The sequence below is a fragment of the Triturus cristatus genome, chromosome 5_1, assembly GCF_964204655.1.
Source record: "Triturus cristatus chromosome 5_1, aTriCri1.1, whole genome shotgun sequence".
NCBI lineage: Eukaryota > Metazoa > Chordata > Amphibia > Caudata > Salamandridae > Triturus > Triturus cristatus.
Window position 1 is genome coordinate 172,423,313 of NC_140587.1, and position 23,881 is coordinate 172,447,193.

Genomic DNA, 23,881 nt, shown 5'->3' on the forward strand with positions numbered 1-23,881 from the left:
TCTATTCAAGTTTGTGAGAGGACTTACATTGAAAAAATATTTTTCTTGTAATCCCACTGTGAATAAAAATGTGAGCAATACTCGGTTGGGTAGTGTGGTTGGTGTTCCTAGCATACAGGATGTACAAGCTACGAGACTCTTGCTGTCGATCACTGAGGTAGAAGATTCTCCTTACACAATGACTGGTCTATTGGGAGAACTGGATATTGAATTGGACTACTCTATTTGTAGTGGTCTTAGAAACAAATCCAGATGGATCCCGACCCTTCCAGGGGGGAATAACATTGATATCTTTCATAAACGGGTGCTTCAAGACCTTAATGATTATGACCTTAAACACTCACTTAAAAATAGCTTCTCACGTGATAATCTCAATACTGGTGAAAGACAGGCTCTTAAAATGTTGAGTACAGATCATGAAATACTCATTAGAGAAGCGGATAAAGGTGGGAATGTGGTGATAATGAATAGAGTTGATTACAACAATGAAATCATGTCCCAACTCATGGATTCGACCTGTTACGAAGAGGTTCCTTATAATCCGATGGGTCCTCTCAGTAATTTGATCAACAAACACTTGGCTGAGTGGCATACTAAGGGCCTTCTTGATGATGATGAGTGGGCGTATCTTAAAGTTTTCAGACCAACTTATCCATGTCTTTACACCCTGCCCAAGGTACACAAACACCAACCTTTTCCACCTGGCAGACCCATCGTTTCGGGCATAGGGGGCCCTACGGAAAAACTTTCAGAGTATGTAGATTTATTTTTGGGTCCATTAGTCTGTAATTTAACGAGTTATATCAGAGACTCTAAACATATTTTGAGTCTACTCACAGACTTAGATTGGCAACCAGGGATGATTCTGGCAACACTAGATGTGGTATCACTTTATACCAACATTCAACCAATATTGGGACTTCAAGTAGTGACATGACTACTTAACAATCGACCAGCTGCCCAATGGTTACATAATGAGATGATAATAACTATGATGCAGCTCATTTTGGACAACAACTTTTTTATGTTTGACAACAAGTGGTACAAACAGATTACTGGAGTCGCAATGGGCTCTAAATTTTCGCCCTCTTTTGCATGCTTGTTTATGGGAGGACTTGAGAGTGAGTGGATATGGGGCGACAAGGGAGCATCTTGGGTGGGTCATATTATTTTTTGGGGCAGGTATATTGACGACTGCCTTCTGTGTTGGTCCGGTACTCAAACGGAATTGGAACAATTCAGCCACTTTTTGAATACCAACGATTTTGGCATGAAATTCACTATGGAATCTAGCCCCACAAGAATCAATTTTCTTGACATTGAACTGTATGTTAAGGACGGCCATTTGCATAGTCGTCTTTTTCGTAAAGATACTTCATGTAATTCTGTCTTACACGCAGATAGTCATCACCCAGCACATCAAATTAGATCTATTCCCTATGGCGAATACATTAGGGCTAGACGTATCTGCAGTGAAGAGACTGAATTCCGAAATTGTATTAAGGACATGAAGACCAGATTTCAAAGAAGGGGTTATGCATCGACCCATCTCAATAGAGCAGAAAAAAGAGTTTCTAACATGAGTCGTTCAGATACCCTTTTGACCAAAGATAAACATAGATCTGACAATCAGAAAATCCGAATGATTACAGAGTACACTGATCTCAACCAAATTCTGTGCAAAAGCCTCAAAAAACATTGGGGTTTACTTTTGTCAGACAACTCTTTGTCGGGTTGCATTACCAACTCTCCACTGATCACTTTTAGAAGGGGGAGAACTCTTCGTTCCAGACTTAGCCCTACAGTACCCAAGACCAATCCCAAAGAGACGTGGCTCTCCACACACAGTACTGGTTTTCATAAATGTGGAGCATGTAGGGTGGGCAGGTGGGCTCAACATAAGGTCAAAACTTTCAAGGGATATAACAACAGAACCTATGATATTAAATCCAACATTAATTGTTTAACTAAGTTTGTGATTTATATTATTGAATGCCAATGTGGCAAACAATATGTGGGGAGCACTATCCGACCCCTTAAGGAGAGAATCAGTGAGCATGTCAGGGCACTCCATCAGCAGGATGTGAGGTATCCAGTAGCCACGCATGCATGGGCCTGCCCATCACAGGGCCCACGCAGAGAAATAAGTTTCTTTGGAATTGAACGAATAGACCCCAGCAGTCGAGGGGGTAACAGGGAGTTGCTACTTAGGAGAACAGAGGCATTCTGGATCATGCGCTTACATACGGTAGAGCATGGTCTCAATTGTGATTCAGAGATGCAATACTTTCTGGGTGATTAAGCGCTCTGTATATCAGTGATGGGTGGGTTTGTTATACCTACAGATGGACAGTCGCCTGGGTGTTAATTGATTGTACACTGTCATGATATTTCTGCTGCATTCCATTAAGATTCAATGTTAGATCTCTGTGTATATCGACTGACCAGCTATTGGGTGTCTGTGTATATCTGGTATCTTGAAGCCCGTTTATTATAATGAAAAGTTTATGTCGATATTGTTTGTGATATCATTTTGAAATCATTTGTTTTTGATTATGCATATTGTGTGACATTTATTGGACATCTCTTGATTCACACAGTTACATCTCTGTGACAGAAAATGATGTTTTGGTCTTTTTATGCTCATATTAACTCAAAGCTGCAATATTATTATGTATTGAGTGAGGTTTCTTACCTATGTAATTCGCAGAATAAGACACCTTTTAATTGTTTCTGATAGGGACCTATCACTATTCTGTTTTGTTTTCCTTTACACTGGCATATCGTTGCAAATTTACAGTTTTCCTTGTATGTCTTCACTGTGGGTGCATTCAGCCTTTTGTGTTTTTTATACTGTATGTGGTTTTTCTTTCTTTGGTTCAGGGGTTTTCATTGTTTGTATATTAATTGTGGGTATTCTCATCTGTTTATACACCACACTTCTTGCAGGCAAGTTGTGAGTGTCCTGGACCCTTTTTTGTTAATGTCTGTTTTGTGAACATGATACGAGTGGCTTGGTTCCTTACACGGACTCAGGTCAGTTTATTTGGAATTTAACCCTGAAAATTACTTGAGATACAATGGGTCTAGTTACGCGACCCCCAGCATGACCAGCATTTTTTGTGAGGCTGACAGTTTTAGAGAATTCTGTTTGTTTTATAAATTGGCACTCGCTCTTTCAATGAGAGCTTGGACACTTTTTTCAGTTGTATTTCTTTATTAAACCTAGTGAAAACCCATTGTTCTATTTCTCGTGATGAATTCTATGTCGCGCATTTAGCATTGATTATGACGCGGTCTAGTGGTTGCGATGTACTGAGTTCTGTGACCCCCAGCATGACCAGCATTTTTTGTGAGGCTTACAGCTTTAGTGAATTCTGTTTGTTGTATAAATTGGCACTCGCACTTTAAATGAGAGCTTGGACACTTTTTTCAGTTGTATTTCTTTATTAAACCTAGTGAAAACCCAGTGTTCTATTTCCCGTGATGAATTATATTTCGTGCATTTAGCATTGATTATGACGCAGTCTAGTGGTTGTGATGTACTGAGTTCCGCATCAGCTTTTATACTTCCGGGTTGCATGTTCCGGTTTTACACTACCGGTTGGAGTCAGAGGCGCCAGGACGCGTACCCGTGTCGGAATGATGTAAGTTATTCTGGCTTCTCTCGGAGCAGTTCTTTTTCCCTGTTTTATCTTATTTTGTTGTTTGGCTGATGTATTAGTATGTGGGATATGGATGAGGTGATTAATATTGGCATGTTCGTTTCTTATTTCGGTCCCTTTTTAGGTCTTGGTAGACACACACACGTGTCTCCAAGTGATGCAAAGAACCCTGTGATTTTGGAACATGTAAGTTTCCCGGTGAGGGGGACACAGGGTGTGGGTTTACACGTGGTGTTTAAGATTGATATGGCTATTTGGAATGGTATTTTTACCTGTTCTAGGTATTGATAACTATTGGAAGGATCCGTGTTGTTCGTTTTTTGCACTGGCATGACTTACCTGGATTAATATCTCTTCTTCTGAGGTAAGCCGTACATGTGTGTGTTGTGAGGACATTAGTGGGGCTATCTGGGACCTTGAACTGAATTTTGGGCCTTTTAGAGTTGGAGTATTTAATATGGTTAACAGTTTTCTGAGTGTTTGTACCTCTTTCTTTGCTTGCAGGATTTTGTTTATAGCCATATGCCCAGTCTTTTTTCTTACAAGGCTGATTGAGCAATTATTCGTTTCTTGATTTGACGTATGAGTATTATATTTTTCCTGTTTTGGATTACTTCCTGTTCTTTAGGTAAGATGTTGTGAGTATGTATGCTTATATTGTATTTGGTAGTTTTGCTTGTTTGGTTTTTTATCTGCATTTCTACTTTGGTGTTGACATCAATCGCGGTGAGAACCTTTGTGCTCACCAGGTGTGGTGGCACGTTAACACATGCTAATGGAAGTGGTAGTGGTTTCTTCTATTTTCTGCACGTGATCATTCTAAAGGATGTATTTGAACTATTTACTATTAAAAAAAAAATTTATAACTTGACACCTATGTGGGATTTATGGTGGTCTTTCTCTTCTTTCCTTTCCTTTGCTTCCCTTTTAATCATAGGATGTTTGTTTTTAGTAATTTGAAAGCAGAGTTAACATTGTATTGTGCTCAAATTATGTGTTTGTATTGTTTCCAGCCCTGAAGAGTCAGAGTTTGACAATTTCTCTGACGAAACACGTGTCGGCTGGCTGTTTGTGTTCTTGCCTGATGACCTATTAAAGGAAACATAAAGATTGCCAAGCTTCAGTATCTTCATGTCATACCGAAGACACACATACTTTGTGTAATTGATGATTGTATGAGTGCACGGGACTGTTCTTATATGTTTAAGTGTGGGTTTCTCCCATACTGATTGAGGGGTTTAAGGGCCTTCCCCTCCCTGCTAGCACCGTACTATTTACCTATTTTGCATTGGTGATACTATTACGCATATCTGGTTTGTGCGCCATTATCTTCCTGTCCATAAAACCCTTTTTTTGTGGTAATCATGGGCCCAAACCCTGACGTCTGGAACGACACCTGTGGCCCCCCACCCTCGGAAGTCCGCCCACCCCCACGGACCATGCACACAACCTGGGAATTATCCTAGACTCCGAGCTCAAATTGGACCGCCAGACCAACTCTGTCTCGTTCTCCTGCTTCCACACCCTCCGCCTCCTATGCAAGACCTTCAAATAGATCAACCTCGAACACAGAAAGATTGTCACACACGCCCTTGTCACCAGCAGACTCGACTACGGCAACGCACTCAAGACCAGAATAAATAAAAACCTCACTGCAAGCTACAGAACATCTAGAACGCCACCGCAAGACTGGTCCTCAACCTGCCAAGACACTGCCACATCTCCCAGCACCTGCGCACACTCCACTGGCTCCCAATCGAGGCTAGAGTCACCTTTAAGATGCTCACCCACGCACACAAGGCCCGCCACGATACCAGACCAGCATACCTGAACAGCCGACTCATTTTGTTTGTTTTCATTTTTTATTTTTTATTTGCATAGTTAATTAAAAATGTTGCAGTACAAAATAATTTCATTTAAAAGCAGAAATGTACAGGCATAAAACTACTTTCATCACATTGCTTTCGTTTATAAATTATTACAAAAAAAACCAAAACATTGCTCTACTCCCGCAAGTGAAGGTGCTGGGTGTGTGCTCACTCTTTATAGCTGCATTAATGGCATTTTCTGCTTGCATAAACTCAGGTATTTTACTAGGCAACAGTTCAATTGTGGATCAGTGGTTGCGAAGCATGCCAGTACGGTTTGCCTCCTGGTGCGAACCCCATCGTAAGTTAAATTGTCGTTTTAGCAGTTGTTTCAGTTCTTTTAAAAGTTCTTTGCAGGAGCATTGTATGTGCAGCAGGTCTTCTGTCACTGATCCACATAAGCGGCATGTAGAGCCTTGTTATCTATTAGGGCCACTGGTTGATAATTAAGTGGTTTCGACTCATCTCCGGATTTGTGAATTGGTGAGATGATTGATCCTCTCCAGGACGATAGCAAGATGGTCCGCCTCCCTTATTTTTCCAAATAGAGGTTCCAGCACTTCCGCCCATAATTTTAGTTCTTTTTTATAAAGAACTGGAGGTATGCCATTTGAGCCGGGGGCATCTCCTCTCCTTCCCTTTCCTATTTGCCGTTTGATGGAATTAGTATGGTTTGTGTACAGATCCTCTGTAGGTTTCTCTCCTCCTGATTTCCCCAATGCCATGATGCTATTTGCAGCCAAGGCTTCGGTGGTGGTTTGAATTTCCAACATGTTTTGTTGTTCTTGACCATTGGCGCTTTTTTCCGTGTCTAGATGGAAGTGGGACCTCAGGTATTTTACCCAGGTGTCCTCTGAGATGTTTCAAGAGGTTCCGTCATGGTTGGGTAGATAAATTGATTTATGGTCCTCAAAAATCTGGCGCTATTGTGCTTAGTGTCGTATTGTAATTTAGCCCAAAGGTCATTCTCTGTATCTCTGATTGCGTCACTTTTCAGTTTTTTTAGTTTCATGTTTTGCTTGTTTAGCAGTTGCTATTGTGTTTTGTCATTTGGCTGGTGGCGGAGTTGTCTCAGTAGGCGAGAAATTGAGTTTTTGATGATCTTGATTTCTTGCTTCACAGTTTGTAGTATAGGCCTTGCGCCACTGAATCTCTGCTGGGTTGATGGTTTGATCTTAGTTGCATATGCTTTCATATTTGTAGTAAAGCTTTCCCATTTCTCTACTTCTCCTTGTCCACTCCTCAGGTCAAAGTGTTTTTTTGCAATTTCCAGCATGTTGCTTTCTGCCGCTATCTTGATCTTGATTATTTTAAGATTGATGGTAAGTTCTGATCCTTGAGGTGCCCAGCAGCGTTCAAGTGTGGGCACAGTTGTTCTGAGCTCTATTTCCTGGGGCCGATGGTCACTTTCACCTTTGTCACCCAGCTGGAATGATGTAACTTGGTGGAACAGATCTAAAGAGACAAAGGTGTAATCCAGTATTGCACTCGTTCTCGATGAGCTGTGAGTTGTTACTGGAAGATTATCTTTGGCTGTTCTGCCATTGGTTGCTCTTAGGTTGAGATGTTCCAGTTCCTCCAGGATCAGCTGTCCTACTTTAGTTTGTTTACATGACTGTGGCGTCCCTTGCGTTGGTATGTTCCAGATCGTGTTTTTGAGTAGCACTTCTTCGTCCGAGGAGGAACCCATTCAATTTAGATTTAAGTCCCCAGTTAAGATGAGTTCAGTTGCGGGTCCTTCTCGTATACATGTTTCCACAAAGTTGCACATTTCTTTAGCGAATTTGGCTTTCTGTTTTGGTTGAATGTAGGCATTTATTATCATGTTAGTGTCCCTTGTATTTGTTGCAGTTGAGGAAGCAAGTACGTTTACTGCTAATAATGCCGGATTTGTTGGACCAAAAACGCGGGCAGTGTGTGCAGTTGTGTTCGCAACATATGTGACCAAACCTCCTTGCAAGTGACCATAGTTTGCCCCTTAGTTGCGCTTGTAAAGAACCGTAGAAATCCCTGTAGGTGAGGGGGATCAATTAACCAAGTTTCTTGAAATGATACTATATTAAAAGCCCTAATGTAGGTGACAAAGTCGAGATCCGCTATCTTGTTTGCAAGCCCATTCACGTTCCAAGAGCATATCCGGACCAGCCCTTTTGCTGTTGTCCTTGTTGACGGGCAGTGAGGTTGTCAATCTTTTTTGTTATTTATTGTTCTGGAGATCCATCTTATGTTGAAATCCCGATTTTACAGCGTTAGGGGAGCGCAGCGGCTGCTAGGTTCCTCTGATGCTTGCACCCTGTCCCTTTGGCAGTACCCCACTGCTCCTTTCAGCACAGACGTTGTTAGTCTGTTTGTGGTCTTCTGGTCATCCCTTGTGTTCACCGGGATTAAGAGATCCGGATATCCTGGTTTGATGTAGGGAGCAATGGCTATACCCCAGTTTTTTCTCCTGCGATGGAATCCTTGCATTTGATAAATTCTATCGACTCCAGATCCGCGGATTTTACCTCTGTCAACGATATTATGTGGGTTAACAGCCGCAGTATGTTACCGCGGTTCATGATGTCATGCCGTCCTTTTCAGGTGTGGTCTGGGATGAACCACAAGACACTTATTTCCCTCCCACCTAGCCATTGAGGATCTTGTTTTCCGTTGTTTGTGGGTGGGAGGTCAGCCTCCTTCCAAAAGCATCCTGTTTCCATATGGCTCCCATCTGTGTGTTCTTGTTGGGCATTATGTTCTGGTCCTAGTCCTTGTACTGTGTCTCCTGGGCAGCTTGATCCCTTGCCGTTTCGGTTGTGTTCTCGGATTGTTTCAAGGGGCTGCTCTTGTTGATGCTCTGTATTTGACGTTGTTTGTGTGTCTGGGGATGTTGACAAGTCCTTATATTTTCTCCTTCCCTTATATTGTTTCTTTTGACTTTTTGATTTCCCAGATTCCCCAGGTTTGCTTTTCTCCCCTCGGGGGCTTTTTCAGCTGTTTTTAATTTGAGCGTTTTTATGATCTGTAAGCTGGGTATCAGTACTGTTTGGAATTCTCTCCTTGTCATGGAATGGAGTGATGCATCAAGTGATGTATCATCCATTCCAGAGGGGAGACGATGGCTGAACAGTTGGTGCTGTTATATTGATCCTGCTGTACTTGTGAATAAACCTTCACCGCTGATATATGAAATGGATCCACTCTTTATTACACTGGCGACGAGTAGACTTTACCTGATTGGGGACAGGCAACACGGCTAAAGCACCAATTCCCCTACTTAAACTTCGTTGTTGTTTCGCCCAAAACCTGGACTTCTCTGATGAATTAAGGGAGAACGGACTATCGGATGACACAAATGTGAGTTGGAGAACATGTTTTATTTTTTTGGGCATAAACGAGTTTAACCTATTCAACATTGCGCAAGTCTTACCGTTGGGCCCACGAGCTGATTCCGCGAGCCGCTGTGCTGCTTTAATGGAGTTCTTCGTGCGCGTTCTGACTGAGCAAGTTGGAACGCAAGTGTTGAAACGCACGTTCTTACGTGCCTCGTCATTCAAGCGGCCATTTTGTCATCGGTTACCCCGGCAACGATGCAACGCTGAAGAAACGAAGGAATTGTTTTTCTCTGAACAACACTTTATGCGAACACGTTACGGTGCCAACATACACTATATGTTTGCATGAATTTTATAAACTTAAGAGGAATTAAAGAAAAACGGACAAAGAGAAAATAGGAGAATACTCACGACCTGCATTGTGTGCATTAATTGTTGGGACAATAATTTATGCACATGTTCAACAGTGGTCTATGCCCAGGAATTGGTCTTTAATATGAGATCTTTGGTCTATTAGGACTTTTAAGTGTCATTCTTATCTCTACTATAAGTATTGGGTGCAACAGAAGAGATATTTGTGTCACGATTGCTTCATCCTCTAGCATGTCACAACCACCGGCCTTTTTGTCAGAGGAAGGTGACCCAATTCTCCCTTGGAAAAGATGGAAAAATCTTTTTGATTCGTACATTGTTGCCATTGGTGGGGAAAAGTTTTCGGCAGTTAGGAAACAAGCCATTCTCCTTCATAACTTGGGTGTGGAAGGAAGGAATACTTATGACAGCATGGACCTGATCCCAATTGGTGATGGTGATGGTTCTCCAGCTGATGTGTACGAAATGTCTTTGACCATGCTTGAAAGGTATTTTGGTCCCGCATCAACGTAGTTCTAGAAAGACATAAGTTTTTTACCAGAATCCAAGGTCCCTTGGAACGTGTAGGCAGCTATGTTGCGTTTTTGAAGACTCTTGCACGTACGTGCGAGTTTGGTGATCTCTCGGATTCGTTAGTGAGAGACCAGTTAGTGAGGTGCACTAACAGTGTTCGTGTTCAAGAAAAACTATTGTCGAAAAATCCTTCTTTGGTTGAGGCAGTAGCCATTGTTGAGGGTATGGAGAATACTTCCACGTGGGTAAAGGAAATCAGGAAGAACAAAGAGGATAAGAGTCAGAAACTCAGTGAGGTGCATGTCGTAGAAGAGGGTGAAAATCCTGAGACTTGCAATAGTCTATTAAAAATTTCCACCTCTAACAATAACAAGACTATTGAGAAGGACACACGCATGCGTGTTCCTTCTAAAATCGTTCAAAGCAAAGTGGAGCATGACAACCGTTCCACTGATATGAGTGAATTAAACCCCCCAGTACCCAAACCTGGTCAGACCATAAATTTGTCCCATTTGACTTGTCACTGGGGAACAATGCCTCTAGCTTAATCGCTAGGAAAATCACCAGGAGCTCTAAACCTGACTGGAAAAAAACACTTATCCAGCCTGATCTCCTAGAGAAAGTAACAAGTAACAAACCGATACTAACTGGCCACACCTCAATAGACAATCAGTTGTTTTGTGAATGGATAACCTCACTTAACAAATCCTCTGGTCCAACAAGCTTAAACAATAATCGCCGATCCACCAAAAACAAAAAGAGTGCCCCATGGTTCTCACACGCGCTAAAATTGGAGCTAGGCGAAGTTAGATCACTGGAACGCCGCTGGCGCAGAAACTATGAGGCTAACGACTGTCTCACCTATAAAACAGCACGGAGACAGTACCATATCTCAATCAAGCGGGCTAAAAAAGCCTACTACCTAGAGGCAATCTCCTCCTCAGAGAATGGCCAAAAAGCAATTTTTAAAATTGTTAACAGTTTCTCTAACCCCAAGGTCCTCTCACAGGAAATCCCACCATCTCTGCCTCTATGTAATTCCATTGCCAACTTTTTTGAAAAGAAAATCCAAGATCTGGTCAAGGATTTCCCAAAACCTATATTGACCGCCGTGGAAACTGGTATGAGTGAGCCAATCCAGGAAAATATCAACATGCCCTGCCTAAATGTATTTGCCCCCATCTCCCTAGAAGAGTCTCATCAGGCTATTCTCCTGAGTAAATCCGGATCCCCTTTTGATCCCTGCCCCCCCTCGTTCCTACAAGCTTTGGTTAACGAGGTAAACCCTATCATCAACACCATTATTAATTCTTCACTTTCCTCGGCTGAAATCCCTAGTGAATGGAAGTTAGCAGCTGTCAAGCCCCTCCAAAAGAAGCCCCTGCCTGATCCGACCATCCTTTCTAACCTCCGTCCCATCTCGCTGCTCCCGCTGTTGTTTAAATTGACGGAAGCATTTGTCAATAAACAACTTACAGAATTTTTGGAAAAAAACAACATCTTGCATGCCAACCAATCTGGCTATAGGGCTAATCATTCAACCGAATCTGCCCTTCTATTCACAGCAGAGACCCTGCGAACGGCTCTGGACCAAGGGAAGAAGCCTGTCCTGATCTTGCTCGATCTGTTGGCAGCCTTCGACACGGTCTTGCACTCCATCCTGAGTGATCGTCATTTCAACTCAGGAATAAGAGAGGTGGCGTTGACTTGGTTCAAGAACTTTCTTGGCCACAGACGTCAAGTTACAGTGCTAGGGGAATTCAGTTCCGAGGAAAAATACTACAGCGCAGGGGTCCCACAGGGCTCTAGCCTTAGCCCTGTACTTTTCAACCTATATATGGTTCCCCTGATCGAGCTGATTTCCTCCTATCAGATCAGCACAATCTCATACGCCAACGATACGCAGCTCATTCTGGTGTTGGACAGAGAGCTGCCTGGAGCTGAACAGAACCTTAAAAACTGCCTCACTGCCACTTTTGAGTGGATTAAGTGCAACCATCTTAAATGCAACTCGGGGAAAACAGAAATCTTGCCTTTCTGCCCACAAAATTTGTTTTCTCCCAAACAATGGTGGCCTGAAGACGCCGAAGCCCCCCCAAACACCATCTCCTCTGCCCGTAACCTAGGCATCAAGTTTGATGATGCTTTATCATTTAAGCAACAGGCAGTGGCCGTGGCAGGCACTTGCTTTCATATCATTAGAACCCTCAGAAAGTTCTTTGACCTCCTTCCCCTTCCAGCAAGGAAAGCGGTAGCGGTTGCACTCATAACATCCAGGCTGGACTATTGTAACAGCCTGTATGCTGGAGCAAATAAATCTGTACTCCACCGACTACAGATGGTCCAGCACGCAACCGCCCGTCTAGTCCTGGGCTGGCCTAGAAAGTCTTCGGCCTTGGCAGCCCTTACTATTCTCCACTGGTTACCAATACATAAGCGTATCCTCTTCAAAATCCTGGTCATCACTTTCAGAGCCTTTCACTCGCGAGGACCCAGGTACTTGTTGAACAGCTTCAGGCGCTATCATCCTGCCCGCAGCCTAAGGTCCTCTAATCAAAATCTCCTAGTGATCCCTAAATTCAGGCTCTCCGGCAAGGGCGGGAAATCCCTCGCTGTAATCGGCTCCAGGGCATGGAATAAATTGCCACCGCAGCTTCGGCAAATTTCATCAGAAAAACTCTTCAGGAAAGCCCTGAAGACTTGGGTCTTCTCCCTTACAGACACTGCATACAAAGCCTTAGTATAATATGCACAGTATCCTTCGAACAACAGCAGTAGCCAACATGTTTCATCTATGTTGACATCTAGCGCCAAGATGCTCCCTGGAGTGATAGCTGCGCTATATAAATGTACCTTCCATTCCATATGAGTGGTAATTCTGGTGACAAAGCTGCAACAACATGTTCTAAACCTAAATGTATGAGGTGTGGAAGTTTCTCGCATTTCTCTAATTACCCGCACTGTTTCTCTAGGGAGGCAGTGTGTAACAAGTGTGGAGTCAAAGGTCATTATGCTCGAGTCTGCAAAGCTTCTGACAAAGCCCGTAACCCACAGAAAAATATTGAAGTAGTACGTACTGTTCTTTTGAATGTTAGGGCTGATGATGAAGAAGTAGATGCAGATAAAATAACAATGCCTGAATGTAAAATTACAGTTGATGGTTATAAATTCACTGTTCTAGCTGACTCAGGTTCGCCTTTTACCATGATTGGTAATAGACAGTGGGATGAGTGTGTGGATCTCGACAACATGAATTTATCGACACCAGATATCAATCCTGTTAGTTATGGTGGTTCTAAGATTAATGTTCTTGGTTATGTTCAAGCCAATATCAAATTTAAGGACTGACATACTGTGGGTAAAGTTTATGTGGCTGAAAGAGGAGATAATCTACTTGGGTGGAAGCATCAGCGTGACTTAGGCATCATGCTTAACCCCTGTGCTAAGGATCCCAAAGATCAAGTTATGTTAGTAGACCCTATTGATTCGAGTTGTGAATATTTCGATAAGTTTCCTGAGGTCTTTTCGGATGCATTGGGGTGCCTTAAGGGGTTTGAGCATTGCATTATCCTTAAGGAAAGGGCTATTCCATGTGTACACAAGGTGAGGAGAGTACCCAATATGATGGTTGAACCACTCAAAGCTGAATTGCATAGATTGCTTAACTTGGGTATCATTGAAGAAATTGAAGCTTCGGAGTGGCTTGCCCCCATTGTTCTTGCCCCTAAGGATGGGGGGCAAGCGTCAGGATGTGTGTGGACTTGAGGGGGCTGAATGAGTGGATTTCGGTGGATCGTCAGCCCCTACCCAACATATCTGAGTCTCTCAGCATTCTCAAGGGAGCTAGAATCTTCAGTGTGTTAGATTTATCTTCGGCCTACCACCAGGTTGTGTTACACAAGGATTCGAGACACCTTACATCTTTTGTGACACCTTTGGGGGCTTATCGCTTTTTGCGGATGCCCTTTGGGTTGGCGTCTGCGGCGGCATGTTTCCAGAGGGTCATGAAAATGGTGCTCGGGAAAATACCTATTGTCATGTTTTTTCAGGACGATATCCTGATATATGGGAAGGATGAGAGAGAACATAGTGCCACCCTCTATACTGTGTTGGAGAAGTTGAGGGATGCAGGACTCACAGTAAAGAGACAAAAGTGCCGTGTGGGACTGAGCTCTATAACATATTTAGGTCACGTGATCTCTTGAGAGGGCATTCAACCCAAGTTAGAACTTGCTGAAAGTGTTGTGAAAGCTCCCACTCCTTAAGACAAGGATCAAGTGAGGTCGTTTTTGGGACTCGCTGAGTTCTATTCTAAATTTATACAAGGATTTGCAAGTGTAGCTGAGCCTATCAGGGCTCTGCTTTAGAAGGGGACACAGTTTGCTTGGTCTGATGATTGTCAAAAAACTTTTGATTGCATTAAGTGTGAAATCGGTAAAATGCCCACTTTAGGACATTTTGATGTTAATCGCAAAACCATTCTAACAACGGATGCTAGTCTTAAAGGCTTAGGGGCTGTGCTCTCTCAAGTTGTGGATGGTGAGGACAGAGCAATTGCTTTTGCCTCCAGAGCTCTTAAGGATGTGGAAGTTAATTACTTGTGTATTGAAAGAGAAGCCTTGAGTGTGTTCTGGGCGGTGCAACATTTTAAATTCTATCTCTGGAGGATTCCATTTTTGGTCCGAACGGATCATCGCCTTTTGGTGCAAGTTTTCTCGTGCCGCCATAATGAGCACACCACACCCAAGCTCAAGTGTTGGAGTGAGGGTCTCCAGGAGTTTAATTTTATTGTTCAGTATATACCCGGTCTGAGCAATAAATCCGCAGATTGTCTTTCTCGCTTGCCTGTTGGTCAAACCTCAGAGTGTGATGAAGTTGAGTGTGTACTTTGGGTTGCTGAGTCTGCCTTTTCGTCTGAAGTGTGGTTTGAGGGTGTGAGTAATGACAAGGATTTTTCTCTTCTCAGGGGATGTGTAAGTCATGGCTGGCCTGATTATAAGGTCTTGGATCCAGAGATGAGACCCTATTGGGCTGTGAGAGAGGAGTTATCATTTTGCTGCGATAATCTCATGAGAGGTGACAGAGTAATTCCTCCCAGCGTTTTCAGGGACAGAATAGTCAACCTTGCTCATGAGGGTCATTTGGGCAGGAGTCTAACGAAAGCCCGGGTGAGGGAAAAGTACTGGTGGCCTGGTATGGATCGCATGATTGAGTGTGTTGTTAAGGACTGTTTGTCTTGTGCTTCCAATGACAAATCTCACACTCCCACCAATACTCCCCTGTCTTCTGTTGAAGTTCCGGATAGAGTGTGGTCAAAGTTGGGTTTGGACATAGTTGGTCCATTTGAACTTTTGCCTTCTTTTGAGAGGTTTGTTCTTTTACTTGTGGACTATACCTCTAAGTGGGTGATCACTAAGTGTGTGTAAGTGGCTAACACAAAAACGGTGATAGATTTTCTTAAGGATGTATTTGTTTCTGAAGGGGTTCCAATGTTTTTGGTCACTGATAATGGGGTCCAGTTCGTGTCTCATGAGATGTGCAATTTTCTTAAAGATTTTAATATTATTCATCAAAAGACAGCTTTATATTCACCTCAGGCCAATGGGTTAGCCGAGAAGATGAATAGAGTGGTTAAAGGATGTGCTTCACGAGCCCTTGAATCGAAATTATCAGGACAAATATAAGTCAAGTTATGACTCTAGGATGAGTGTGAGATACAAAAAATGGTGCGTTGGTGACCAAGTGCTAGTGAAACATCCCTAAACATACCTATAAAGGCAGATCTGGTTTTCTGGGTCCTTTTACCATTGTTGCCATCAGGAAGAATGTGGTGAAGGTTAACACAGACTGCTGGTGGAGTATGTCTAGACTAGTCAGATACACTAGTGGATTCCAGGATTCCGGGGTTCCGGGGTCTTCTTTACCTGATGTAAGTCGCTCTGATGGAGGGGATGTTCTTGACAGAGAAATTTCCAATCATTCTCCAAGGTGTAGGAGGGTGCCTGTTAAATTGAAGGACTATGTGTTGTACTAGTGCTTGTACTTACCTTGCTATGTTAATCAATGCTGTGTTTTCTTTCACAGGTTACCCTATTGTATGGTTACTCTTCTTATTACTTTGTTGGGTATAAGCTTTTATTGTTAACATGTTTTGTACTGGTGCTTGTACTTACCTTGCTATGCTAATCAATGCTGTGTTTTCTTTCACAGGTTGCCCTATTGTATGGTTACTCTTCTTATTACTTTGTTGGGTATAAGATTTTATTGTTAACATGTTTTGTTCTGTTTTTATTTTATTGGGAAGGGGATGTGTTATGATCTGTAAGCTGGGTATCAGTACTGTTTGGAATTCTCTCCATGTCATGGAATGGAGTGATGCATCGAGTGATGTATCATCCATTCCAGAGGGGAGACGATGGCTGAACAGTTGGTGCTGTTATATTGATCCTGCTGTACTTGTGAATAAACCTTCACCGCTGATATATGAAATGGATCCACTCTTTATTACAAGCGTGTTTCCGATGGGCCTTTGGTCCTGATTTAGCTCTGTTTTTTGAATTCTCGTCACTGTTTTTGCTGTGGTTTTAGGATGATTTTCAGTTGTGTTCCCAGTTAAGTCGGGATGTGCTGACGCTACGTCTACTGTCTCCCAGACTTGATCAGACTGACTTGCTTTTTGCATTCCGCATGATGGCTTTGACTCAAGCCTGTTATTTTTTCTGTACTCCTTATATTAGTTGTTTCCAGCGTTACAGTATTTTGCCGTTTTGTTTCTGTTTGTGCTGGTGTAGCTCCAAAAAAGGCGCAAAAACCCGTTCATGTTTTGGCTTTGTTTTTGGTTTCATCCTTTTCTTTTTTGTGCACGTCTTTCTTTTGCGTTCATTTTCTTTTCCCCTTTCTCATCTCCATGAGTTTCTGGCGCTTGTCTAAGTTTTGTTGTCTTGTCACTGTTCACATTTTTCGTTGTGTTTAGTGTTTGATCGGTTATTATGAGTGAGTGATGTTCGTTCCATTTAGTTGCTATGACCATTTGTTTAGCATATGCTGTTTGGTTGTCCGTATGTTGATTGAAGGCGTGATTCGCGGCCTTTTTGAGTTGTGAGCATAGATAGCTAATTTGTCAACAATCGGGCTGCATCCACAGGTTCGATTGTTGGCTAGCGTGTGTCCCTTTATCCTTTGTAAAGAAGTATTTAGTGTGCCTACTTTGCCGTTAATTACTACCCCAAAAACTGCCAAGGTGTTCATTAATGTTAATTGTGTATCCATTCTGTCCGATTGATATTGTAAGGCCTCTACCAAGAGTTGCACAGTTTTTAGCAAGCTTGCCCAGGCGTTCCCGTGATCTGTTTTTTGTGCTTCTCCTAGATGGGCTCCAGATTCTCCGCTTATACAATTGGACGGATTCCTTGTCTCTTGTGTCCCCTCCACTGTCGGGTCAGCCGTGTTTACCTTGGGCCCTTCTAGTTTTCAGTTTGACAGGGTATCGTTCCTGTGGGTGTCCTGCCGGTATGTTTCAAGGAGAGCTTCCTGTGAGAAGTTGGCCTGATATATGCTGTCCACTACTTATAGTGGGCACCTTGTACCAGTCCAAACAACCACTTATTGATGATAGGTTAAAGACAACCTTTATTGATAACTATCCTAGTGGTAGCTATGAAGAGCAGCCTTCAGGCTAAGTCTTGAAGGAATGTAAAGCAACTTGTTTTACCAGTCTATAATCTCTTGAGTGGCTAAATGAAAGACAATCTAACTAGGTATATATATATATAATATATGTATTTATTTCTAAACACACCCTCCTAGTCTCTTTATGAGACTAGAGGTCAAAACACATAAGGTACACTTCAAATAGTACAGTAAAATAGCACAAATACACGTCAGGCCCTAGGGGCGGGCCAAACCATATACTAAAATAGTGGTATAAGAACCACGACTTAACTAGACACAAGGCCTAGAGCCTGTAGAATCGCTGGGACCCCAAGGAACCACCCAAGGTAGTGACACAGGGGACCCACTGGGCCGTTTGCAGTGTGTGAACACAGCCACGAGCTCCCGTTAGCTTCTATGGGGAAAGTCGCGGTTAGATTTTTAAAGATTAGGGACACTTAGAAATGAGTCAGGACCAAACCCTTTGGGACTTAGGAAGTTCTAGGGTCAACACCCATGCGAAGTGTCCAAAGAGATCCAAGCCTGGATCGAAGTTGAGAAGAACCTGAAAGCAGAGGGGACAGAGTATGGGTCACTTGCCAGTGGCCAGGAGGGCGATAGGCGTATACCTGCCCGAAGTTGGGTGATTTTAGGTGACGGAGGTGAAGCTTGACTCTTCAGCCACGAGGACCAGGAGGCGTCGAGGACAACCAGGAGCTGGATTTGAGCTGTCCCACGAAGGATGTCGAGTGCTGCAGCGTCGGTGCCTGGATTGAACACAACAAGCCTTGGCAACAGCAACCCATGCAGAAAGGAGAAAGATGCTTTGGTGGGGAGTCAGGGCACGTCTGGAGCAACCAGGGAAGCCCAAGGAAAATCAAAGTTGCATTCTCAGGGACCCACCAGTCGAACGGATCTTGGATCGCGAAGGAGCCTCGAGAGGAAACACAAAAGAGACGTTGAGAAGTCAATGCACTTGCAAAAGTGCACGTGACGAGGAGTACCGGTTCCACGCTACTCACGAGGGCTGTGGGTCTCAGCTTTTCTGGGGACTCGGGTTGGCCTCTGCGATATCTGGAAATCCTCTTCCTGGGCTGCAAATACTTCGGAGTCCGGCGGGGGCTTCGAAGATGCAGACTGGCAAATTGCTTCGTTGGTGCCTGCCAAGCAGGGGAGTCACTCCTTGACCCCCAAGGGAGATTTCTTCAGTCCTCTAGTCTTTAGTAGAGCGTCGAAGTTCCAGGATTCAGCTTCAAAGTTTCGTCCAGGGATATCTAAAGTTCTGGTTACAGAGGCTCCTTAATTATACCTAAGGAAGGGGTTGGACTAGCTCTGGGGACCCACCTATGGGAGGGTTTGGAAAGAGGGGTGGCTACACCCATTTCCTTTGTCCAGTTTCGCACCAGAGCAGGGGCTGGAAGCCCCTGAACCGGGTTGAGCTGGACTATGCACAGGGACACCAAATTTGCCCCCAGTGCAGGACTTCAAAGCACTCTGAGAGTACTCCCACCCAGCCCCAATACACATCATCCTGTCTGGGAGGTGGTTACACCTCCCTGTGACAGGAAACCTATTGTCCAGGCCTCCCCTGCCAGAGTTTCGGTCAGCAGCAGGAGGCCAGACCCGTGTCTGTGGCTTCAGCATCCATTTTGTGATGCCAGGGCTCTGTTAAATTTCTACCGGGTATACCAGTACTGCCATGTCTCTCCCTCGAGAACGGTGGGATCATATCCTCACATCAGGAATTGAGGTATGGGTATGATTCCAAGGTCACCAAACACGACATGAGCAGTCAGTCCAAAGTTAGCATTAACCGTTTAAGATATAATGCTCTTCAGAGTATATGGTCAGGCTGCACCACTGACAACCCCGGAGAAGAGATTCTGAAGACTGCAGAGGGGCTCGGCTCATGCCTGGGCACCCTCTCACATATAACCAAGCACCCTGCCTTCAGGATTGATAGGACCTGCCATAGGGGTGACTGATAGGTTACTACGTGCAGTGATAGGTGAGGTATAGTGAACCTATACCTCAGTAAGGGGTGCATGCATCACCTTACCCAGGCTGCAGTAGCAGACCTGTGGTGTCATTTTGGAGGGCTTCCCAGGGGTGGCGTAATACATGCTTTAGCCCCTGGTAGGCCTCTGGGGTACCTATGACCTGGGCACATAGTATACCATATACTAGGGACTCACAAGGGTACCCCAGAATCCAATCTGGATTGTACCTAAAGTACATGCAATCAATTTAGAGAGGAAGCAGCTAGGTTGGGGCCCTGAATAGCAGGGTCCCAGCCGGACTAAAGTCGAAAAACAGTGAAACACCAGCAAAAAGTGGGGGTAACCATGTGAAGCAGATCCTACTCTCCTACACTTCCAACTCGTCCTGATCGAGCTCTTCTGGCTATTCCGTAATACTTAGTTGTGGGGTCTCTGGCTTTGATTGCGTTTGCTCCGAGCCTGGTTATAGGAGAGTAGGATCTGCACCTTATGTTGCCCCCACTTTTTTTCTGATGTTTACACTGGTTTCTGGCTATAGTCTGGCTGGGACCCTGCTAATCAGGGCCCCAGCCTCTCTGTTCTCTCTAAACAACTTGGAGTGCATATTAGGTGCACTAGTGATTGGATACTGTGGTACCTTATGAGCCCCTAGTATATGGTACCTTAGGTACCATGGGCATAGTTACTTCACAGGCCTACCAGGGGCTGAAGCATGTATTATGCCACCCCTGGGAAGCAGACTAAATCTGACACCACAGGCCCGGCTATTGCAGCCTGGGTGAGGTAGTGTTAGCACTCCTCACTGAGATATAGGTTCCCTATATCTCACCCTGCCCACACATTTAAACCTGTCAGTCACCCCTAAGGCAGGCCCTATCAATCCTGAGGGCAGGGTGCTTGGTTTCCATGTGAGGGGGTGCCTCTGTCTGAGCAGGGCCCCTCCGCAGCTCTCAGAGTCCATTCTCTGGGGCTGTTTGTGAATGCGGTCAAACCATATACTCTTAAGTGCATTATAACCTCGCGGTTAATGCTAACTTTGGAATGGCTGCATCAAAACATGTTGTGTTTGGTGTCAAACACTTTGGAATCATACCCCCACACCAGTAACTGGTGTGGGAGTATGATCCCACCCTTCTATAGGGATAGACATGTACCTACTGTGGAAACACGGTAGAATCATGAAGAGCCCTGGCATCACAAAATGGATGCCACCAGTCACAGACACTGGGCTGCCCTCCTGCTGATGACCGAAACTCGCAATGGAGGAGGCCCAACAATAGGCATCCTGTCACAGGGAGGTGTGACCACCTCCCAGACAGGGTTTAGTGTATTGGGGCTGGGTGGGTGCACTTCTAGAGTGCTTTGAAGTCCTGCACTGGGGGAGCAGTAGGGTCCTCTGTGCATATGCCAGTTCAAACCAGCTCAGGGGCTACCTGCCCCTGCTCTGACACGAAACAGGACAAAGGGAAGTGGGTGTAGCCACCCACTCCCCTGACCCTCCCATTGGTGGGGTCATAGAGCTAGGCCCTCCCTTTCTTCTAGTATAAGTTAGGGAACCCTTGCCATTGCAAACTAGATATCCCTGGACGACGCTCTGAAGAAGAATCCTGGAACTTCGATGTTCCACTACCTCTGGAAGACGGAAAAATCTCCCTTGGAGTCAAGGAGTGACTCCCCTGCTTGGCAGGCACCAAAACTTTGCATCAATGGTCGCAAACTTTCCTGCTCCCGCCGGAGTCTGAAGTACCTGCAGCCCCGGAAGTAGATTTCCTGACTTTGGCTTGTAGGTCCCCAGAAGACTTTTGTACAGTTCCAAAGGGCTTACCTGGTTGCTCCAGGCCTGCCCTGACTTACCCTTGCTGGGTGAGTCCCTCAGACCTTGCTGGTCTGCACCGCTGACTTTCTACACTTTCCATGAGACTTGCTGTTACCAAGGCTGTTTGGCTCCAATCTGGTCACCGACACCGCAGTAAGCTGCAGACGTCGTGGGACATGCCGAACCCAGCTCCTGGCTGTCGTCGATGCCTCCTGGACCTCGTGACTGAAGAGTCAAGACACCCGTGATCACCTGAAATCACACTACGACTGTGGGCATCCAGCTTCCATGCCCCGGGTCACTGCCAAGTGACTTTGAACACTGTCCCCTCTGCTTTCAGGTCTTCCATCTTCTGAATCCAGCCTTGGATTCCACCGGACACTTCCCCTGTCTTCACAAGCAGCAAGTCTTCTTTGGCTCCCATTGAAAACGACGCCGCGACCCGACACCAAAAGACACCTATGCACCCGGCTTCCCTGAGTGAGGTAACTCTAGCACTACGGTGCTCCTGTGTGTGTTGGCTCTAGAACTACTTACCCTGTAGATGACTTGTTTGTAGACTCTCCAGAAGTGTCTTAAAACTTTAAAATTCCAACCGCGACTTGCTCCATAGAAGTCAATTGGGATTCGCGGCTGTGTTCTCACACTGCATGCGTCTCCCGTGGGTCCTTTACTTACCTGCCTTGGGTGGATTAGTGAGGCCCCAGCGCTTCTGAAGGCCCTAGGCCTTGTCCCTTCTCAAGTCGTTGTTCTTACGTCTCTTTTTTAGTATATGGTCTGGTACGCCCCTAGGGCCCCAGCTATATTTGTGCTTAATTTATTGTGAAACGTTGATTTGTGCATATGTTCCTGACTTCTAATCTCCTGAAGAGATTAGTAGAGTGTTTAGAAATAAATACATATATATTTGATATGTATACCTGTGTGGTGTACTTTCATTTAGTAATTCAAGAGATTATAAGGTAAAACAAGCTGCTTTACATTCCTCTAAAGACTTAGCCTGAAGGCTGCTCTCCACAGCTACCACTAGGATAGCTTTCTTTAAAAAGGTTGTCTTAAGCCTATCTACCATAAGAGTCGAATTGTACTGGTGCAAGGTGGCCACTTTAACTAGTGACCAGCATATACCAGGCCAACTTCTCACACTGATTTATCCTTTGAGTTTTCAGCTGCTTCCAATTTGATCTTTACATCGTCCGGTTCGTCCTCTTGTGTATCTATTTTGGCCCCCGGCTGTGAGATTCCTTTGGGGTTGTCTAATTCATGTATTCCTAGTATACAAAAATGGCTCAGTTGAGACGCAATTGCCCCCATCATGTTTAATTTGGTAGGAGATTCTGGGTGTTTAGGCTTTTGGAGCTATTACTGGCGCTGTTGCTATGTCAAGGTTGAGGTCGCTTGATACTTCCTGATGACTTCCCAAGTTTCCCCTTCTCCTGTTATCTCCTTATTTTTCTCCTTCTCTCGTGGTGTCCCTGCATGTCCTCAAGTCTGGGAGGTTTGGCTAGCGGAGTGTAATTGGCTGTGTAGAGCTGCAATTGGGCTAGCTGATCCTGGAGATTCTGCCACACCGCCGTTGTTCCTTTCTTTATTTTCGCTGCCCCATTGTCAGAAGTGCCGAAGGGGGGTTTGTAGGCTAGCAAAAAGAAACAAGAAATGTACAGCAAGAAGCAAGAGAAGTGTATAAAGAAGGAACAGAGGTGCAGACAGAGGCAAGAGAGGTGCAGAAAGAGGAGAAAGACAAGCAGTAAGAGGCAAGAGGGGTGCAGAAAGAAGCAAGAGAAGTGAAGAAAGAAACAAGAGAGGTCCAGAAAGAAATAAAAGAAGTACGGAAAGAAGGAACAGGGGTGGAGAAAGAGGCAAGAGAAGAACAGAAAGAAGCAACAGAGATGCGGAAAGGGGGAAGAGGGGTGGAAAAAGAGGCAAGAGGGGTGCAGAAAGAAGCAACAGAGGTGCAGAGGGAGGCAGGGGAATGCAAAAAGACAGAAGAGGGGTAAAGAAAAAGGCATGAGGGGAGCAGAAAGAAGCAACAGAGATACAGAAAGAAGCAAGAGAAGTGCAGAAAGAGGCAAGAGAAGTGCTGATAGAAGCAAAAGAGGTGCAGAAAGAAGACTTTTCTACAGAACCAAAGGGCTCCCCTGGTTGCTCCAGGCCTGCCCTGACTTACCCTTGCTGGGTGAGTCCCTCAGACCTTGCTGGTCTGCACAGCTGTCTTTCTTCACTTTCCACAAGACTTGCTGTTGCCAAGGCTTGTTGGCCCCAATCCGGTTGCCGACACCTCAGTAAGCTGCAGGCTTTGTGCGACACTCCAAATCCAGCTTCTGGTTGTCGTTGATGCCTCCTGGACCTCGTGGCTGAAGAGTCAAGACACCCGTGATCACCTGAAATCACCCGACTACTGTGGGCATCCATCTTCTTGGCCCTGGGTCACTGGCAAGTGACTTTGAACACTGTCTCCTCTGCTTTCAGGTCTTCTTTCTTCTGAATCCAGCCTTGGATTCCACCGGACACTTCTCCTGTCTTCACAAGTAGCAGGTCTTCTTTGGCTCCCATTGAAAACGACGCCACGACCCGACACCAAAAGACACCTATGCACCCGGCTTCCTGTGTGTGTTGGCTCTAGAACTACTTACCCTGTAAGTGACTTGCTTGTAGACTCTCCCGAAGTATCCTACAACTTTAA

At 44.7% G+C, this 23,881-nt stretch overlaps 1 long non-coding RNA gene across 1 annotated transcript in view; it reads left to right on the forward strand.

The window, feature by feature from the left end:
- The first annotated feature begins 3,587 nt into the window (after window positions 1-3,587).
- LOC146830572 (uncharacterized) overlaps window positions 3,588-23,881 on the forward strand; it is a 152,754-nt gene continuing 132,460 nt past the window's right edge. Inside the window, exon 1 of the long non-coding RNA XR_014961166.1 lies at window positions 3,588-3,647. This is a non-coding gene — a long non-coding RNA (uncharacterized LOC146830572). The remainder of the gene's footprint in view (window positions 3,648-23,881) is intronic.